Below are 6,728 nucleotides of genomic sequence, written 5' to 3' on the forward strand. Positions count from 1 at the left end.
CACAACATTAGCTGAGTTTCTGGATTAACAGTCCAGTCATAAGTCCACTAGGCTAAGCTCTGTGACCAGTGGTGTTCCACAAGGAGCAATGCTGGGACCTCTGTTGTAACGATTTGGATTAAACTGTTGGTGTTCTAATGAGTAAGTTTCCAGATGACACAAAAATTGGTAGGATTGTGGATAGTGAGGAAGGATATTAAATGATGCAGCGGGATACAGATCAGCTGGAACATAGGGTGGAGAAATAGCAAACAAAGTTTTATCCAAGATCAGTGTGAGGTGATGCATTTTAGGAGGTTAAAACACAAGAAGAAAGTATATTGTAAATGGACAGACCCTTAGGAATATTGATATACAGAGGGATGTTAAGATCTATGGGTGGTAAGGTGGAACAATGGTTAGCACTGTTGCCTCACAGCACCAGGTCTAACCTTAAGTGAATGTCTGTGTGGAGTTTGCATTCTCTCCATATCTGCAATGGGTTCCACTGATGCTCGGGTTCCCTCCCACAGTGCAAAGATATGCAGCTGTGGTGGATAAGCATGCTAAGTTGCCCCATAGTGTCCAGGGATGTGTAGGCTTGGTGGATTAGCTATGGGAAATGCAGGGTTGGGGGGGTGTGGGATGCTGTTCAGAATAGACTCAATGTGCCAAATGGCCTATATCTGCACTGTAGGAATTCTCTGATTCTATAATAAAGTCCATAGCTGCCTGAAAGTTGCAACACAGGTGGTCAAGATGGTAAAGAAGGCAAACGGCATGTTTGGGGCATTGAATATAAAAGTTGGCAAATCATGTTGCAACTGTATAAGATTTTGGTCAGGACACATTTGGAGTACTGTTGCAGTTCTGGTCGCTGCACTACAGGAAGGATGTGGAAGCGTTGGAGGGGGCGCGGAAGAAGTTTACCGGGATGTATCCAGGAATGGAGTTTGTTAGCTATAAGGAGAAGTTGGACAAACTTGGATTGTTTTCTCTAGAGCCTTGGAGCCTGAGGTGCAATCTGATATAAGTATATGAAATTATGAGAAGCATGGATAGGATGGATATTGGAGTCTGTTTCCCAGGGTGAAATTGTCAAATACCATAGGGCATTGGTTTAAGGTGAGAGGGTAAAAGTTCAAAGATGTGAGAGGTAAGTTTTTTTACACAGAGTATAGTACATGCCTGGAATACATTGCCAGGGGAGGTGTAGAAGCAGATATGATAGCAAATTTAAGAGGAATTTAGACAGACACATGAACAGGCAGAGAATAGGGGGATACGGATCATGTGCGGGAAGATGGGATTAGTTTATAATAGCATCATGGTCAGCACAGATATGATGGACTGAAGGGCCTGTTCCTGTGCTGTACTAGTCTATATCCTAATATGGTACACAGGAGACCCACTAAGGCCTCTTTGACAGTACCATGATTCTAAACTCACAGGGTCAGCAGGCAAATTCACTTTTAAAAACTCCATGAAAAATCAAATGGTAGGAATGACAAATGAGAAGAAATTTGCCCTGTAGGTAGAAAAGGCAAAATTTGTGAGGATGCTGCTTCACCGAAGATCACTGTTCTAGCTCCACCAATCGCATGTTCCCCCCTCTCCCTTTTTCACTGCTTTTTAAGAGACAAAGACTGTGATTGGAGGAGCAGCAAGGGTGAGAGATTGGGAACGTATTGGTGGAGAAGCTGGAGCAGTTATTTTGGCTGGTCCCACTGCTGTCATCCTCAATCACTTTGACAGGGGAATCTTTGAATGGAGGTAATGTAATTTGCTTTTAGGCTCACATAATCTATATAAATTGGGATAGGGTAGGATTTGTGTTTTTAGTTTACAATTGGGGTCAAATAAACTTTGCAAGTTAGCTATTTTCAGATCAGTGTTTATTTTTCAACCTCTGAATCTGTATAGTATCTGTCCCTGCAATGCAGTACAGACAGTGGCTGTCCTACATTTGGTGTGTTATGTAACTGAATCCCTGTTGATACCTCCAGAAAGACCTTCACAATTTTTAGGCTGATGGCTTTTGTGTGGAAATGTGAGTTTTTTTGCTCAAAAATCTTATGTTGCTGACTTTATGCTTTTTTTTGTTCATTTAAATACTGTGGTGTCTAGGAAATTAATGCTTCCCTTGCATGTTCTGCCTTTAAATTTCATGGCAGTGTGATAAATTCTTTTAATTTTGTTTCTGTGTGAGTTTTAATACCCATGACATCCAAATATCTGTAGTAGTACATAGGGATGCTGTGACACTTTTTAAATTGACACTCCTCCTACTCTACCATATATATAGCTATGTTGGCTGGGAAAATTTCTTCCGGTTGACTGTGCCTATGATTTGAAGACAAACATTCATTATTGAAATCAAAGCAGATTTTTTGTTAAACCAAAATACTGTAAACGGATGCTACTTTATTCTGTCAGCCAAGGGAAATTTATCAAGGATATTTCAGCCAGTTAGTCTGTATATTTCTGTTTCCATATTTGCATGCAAATTTTCAATGTCCACTGTGAAAAATATGGCATTGGGAGATACAATTAGTGACTTAACCATCTCTATAAAGTGAAATGTATATTTAAAGGGAATAGGGTGCTTCTGTACTAAGAAGTTCCAATCAATATCTCTCTAATGCAAAGATGATCATGCAAGGTGATTTATTAACTCAAAAGAAATTACTGAAATGCGAACTGCATGTGGTTTAAGCATTTGTTATCCATTCGTTGGCTTGCTGTACAAATTAATTTGTTTTTCTCTCACTGCATAGTTGGACCATTGGAAGTTTGTTTCCTGATGTGCTTGCTGACACCCTCTTTAAGAGAAGTGTTGAAGGGAAAAGAAACTCTTTTAAAAATTCACTTGTGGGATTAGCCTTCCTTAGTTGTCCTTGAGAAGGTAGTGTGAGCTGCCTTCCTAAACCAATGCAGTCCATGTGCTGTGCATAGACCCACAATACTGTTCAGGAATGCATTCCAAGTTTTTGACCCAGTGAAATTGAAATAGGCAGAAAAGAAAACAAAGAATGATGGAGAATGCCAATTGTGCACAAGTAATTTTTAAAAAAGGGCTGGAGTTGTGACAATTATTTCCATTAAGTTACTTCGTGCCAAATAGAATTTTCATTGTGGAGAGTACGGGAGATTCAAATATAATAAGATTACCAACACATAATTTTTATAAATTCCAAGTTAAAAGATTTAGTAATATATGTAAAAATACAATACCATTACCAAAATACCTGATCGTATCATCTGTTGAATGTGTTAGTAAGAATGAAAAAGAGCTGCTGACAGCCAAAAGGTAGGCCCCAAATCTCAAAAGTAGCCCTTGAGAAAATCTCAAGAACAGCCTTGAAAAAGAAAATTTGAACTCCTTGGCAGCACCATTCAAATCTGCAACTTCTATTATTCTGGGAGAAGAATAGCAGGCTCATAGGAACTGCACCACCTGAAAGATCCCTGCCAAGTTATGTAGCTCTCCAACACGGAAATATGTCATTCCTTCATGTGTTCTCCATTGTTGCTGGATCAAAATCCTAAAATTCCACCCTTAACAGCACGTTTGATGTACCTGGACAGCAGAGGGACAGCAGCAGTGGTCAAGAAGGTGTTTATAATAGTTTTTTTAACTGCCTTTAGGAATAGGTAATAAATGCCTTGTTAGCAATAATGACATCTCATAAATGAATAAAAACAAATTGCATCTGTATGAACACTAATATCCATATCTTTTTGTCTTTCTGTATTTCTTAAATGTGGACTAAATAGAAAAATAACAAGATCAAAGCCAAGGATAGCTGAAGGATTACTGCATGTGATTTGAAAGCAAGTAACCTCACACTCATATTTAAACTGCTGCTGATTTGTGTAGTAGTAGGAGAATGTGCATTAGATAGAGCCAAGGATGTGCACAAATGGAGGTTCATCCAGCAATGAGTAGATGATTGCTCTGTGGGCTAGTGATCAGTTTTGGATGAATGAGGTCTTCTGCCTAACTTCAAATATGTGAATGGTTCTCAGGTAGCCGAACAGCTTGAGACTGTGAACAAGATAGGGAGAAGCCATCAGAACTACACAAACTTAGGGACTTTCTCTGTTCTCTGCTGTAAACAACACTTTATGCTTGAAGAAAACCAGTTGGTGTCTCCTTCAGCAGTTGCTGTAAGCTATGACTTTTAATTAATGAGTCAGAGACATTTTAAGTATGAACCAGTCTCCTTTTGCCTCCTGCAAATAAGTGAAAGCTTCCAGAGAAGGAAAACCAAGAGGCAGCGTTCTGATCAGCACAAGAAAATAATCTGAGCCCATCCTTTGAACAGGGACCAGCAAACTGTACTATAACAGTAAATTACAGTGTATTACACTCTGGATCCTCTCTCCCTTGCTCCCAAGTGAGATGTATCCAAAGCTGCTGTTGGAGGCAAGGGAGGAGATTTCAGGGACCCTGATATTCAAATCCTCTCTGACCACAGGAGGCATGTCAGGGCACTGGAGCACAGATATTGTTGTACCTTTATTCAAAAAGGGTGGTAAGAATATTTCAGAAAACTACAGGCCAGTGAGTCTCGCATTTGTTGTAGAGAAACTTTTGGAAAAAAAACTGTGAGGGGAAAGAATTAATCTCCACATGGACAGGTAAGGATTAATCAAGGATAGTCAGCATGGGAGTAAGAGTCAGTAAGAGATCATATCTTACAAATTTGATTGAACTTTTTGATGAGGTGACTAGATGTATAGATGAGGGTTGTGCAGTTGATGTAGTCTGCGTGGACTTCAGTAAGTATTTTGATAAGGAAAGCTGATGGAGAAGCTAAGAGCCCATGGGATGCAGGGCAAATTTAATTTGAAATTGACTGAGTGGCAGGAAACGGACGCTGACAGTCGGAGGGTGTTTTTGTGATTGGATGGATAATAGTGCTGGATCCTTTGCTGTTTGTGTGTAGATTAATGATCTCGACATGAATATAGGAGATATGAACAGTAAGTTCACAGATGACACAAAAATTTTTGGAGTAAATAGCAAGTCTTTGACTACAGGACGATATACACAGGCTGTTCAGATTGGCTGAACAGAGGCAAATGGAATTTAATCTTGTAAAGTGTGAGATGCTTCATCTTGAATGAACTAACAAAGCAAGGAAGTATATGTTGAATAGCAGGACCATTGGAAGTACAGAGGATCAGAGACATCTTGGTGTGCATGTTCATACATCCTTGAAGGCAGCACAACATGCAGATAATGAAACCAACAAGACATATGGATACTTGCCTTTATTCGTCAAGGCATTAAATAAAAGAGCAAGAAGCTGTATATAACATTAGTTAGGCCACAGCTGGAGTAATGTGTGCAGTTCAGGTGACAACACAATAGAAAGGAGGTGATTGCACCAAGATGTTGCCGAGGCTGATGCGATTCAACTATGAAGAGGAAAATGGGATTAGTATTGATAGATGTTTGATGACCGGCCACTACATGAGGCTAAGGTTATTCTCCTTAGCACAGAGAAGGCTCAGCGGTGATCTGATTGAGGTGTACAATGTCTTGAGGGGCATAGACATGGTCAATTGGGAGATATATTTCCTTCCAGTAGAGGGGTCAATAACCAAGAGGTACAGTTTAAAATTAAGGAGTACATGTAGAGAGTACGAGAGGAAACAAAAATTCACCCAAAGATTTGTGGGTATCCGGAACTCACTGCCTGAAAGGGTGGTAGAGGCGGCAACCCTTAATACAACTAAGAACTATTTGGATAAGCACTTGAAACATGAGTAGCATACAAGACTACATGCCAAGTGCTGGAAAATGGGGTGAAAATAGATACGAATTAGATAACTGCTGTGAACACACCGTGCCGAAGGGCCTCTTTTGGTGTTGTAAAAACTCATCATCCACAACGTAAAAATAAACTAAGGGAGAGGTTTGACTAATTTATGGCGCACATGAAACTTTAAAATCATAACTACTTATGAACAAAAGAAAAACATACACATGGCTTGTAGTGATGACTGCAGGTGATGGTTGATTATGCGACAGTTTTTAATAATGGAAAATCCCAAACAAGCAGAGGATCTGGTACGATAAAAGTATCTATCCGATTACCCGTTCTCGACGTCTGGGTCCTTTTCCACAATACACACCGGGCCCTCAATCCATTAGAGTAGAGTGGACACCATGCCTTCTCTCCCTCACAATGCAGTGTATTACACTCCGGATCCTCACTCCCTCATTGTACTGTAACAGTAAATTACAGTGTATAACACCGTGGATCCTCTCTCTCGCTGTACTGTAAAAGTAAATTACAGTGTATTACACTCTGGATATACTCCCCCACATTGTACAGAAACATTAAATTACAGTGTATAACACTCCAGATCCTCTCGCTCACACTGTACTGTAACAGTACATTACAATGTATTACACTCCGGATCCTCCTTCTCTCACTGTATGTTAACATAACATTACAATGTATTACACTCTGGATCCTCTTCCCCCACACTGTACTGGAACGGTACATTGCAGTGTATTACAGTCCAGATTCTCTCTCTCTCACTGTACTGTAATAATACATTACAATATATTACATTCCGGATCCACTCCCCCACACTGTACTGTTACTGTACATTACAGTGCATTACGCTACAGATACTCTCCCCCACACTGTACTGTTACAGTACATTACAGTGTTTTACACACTGGATCCTTCCCCCACACTGTACTGTTACTGTACATTACAGCGTAT

This window comes from Rhincodon typus, chromosome 1 (genome assembly GCF_021869965.1).
Source record: "Rhincodon typus isolate 14 chromosome 1, sRhiTyp1.1, whole genome shotgun sequence".
NCBI lineage: Eukaryota > Metazoa > Chordata > Chondrichthyes > Orectolobiformes > Rhincodontidae > Rhincodon > Rhincodon typus.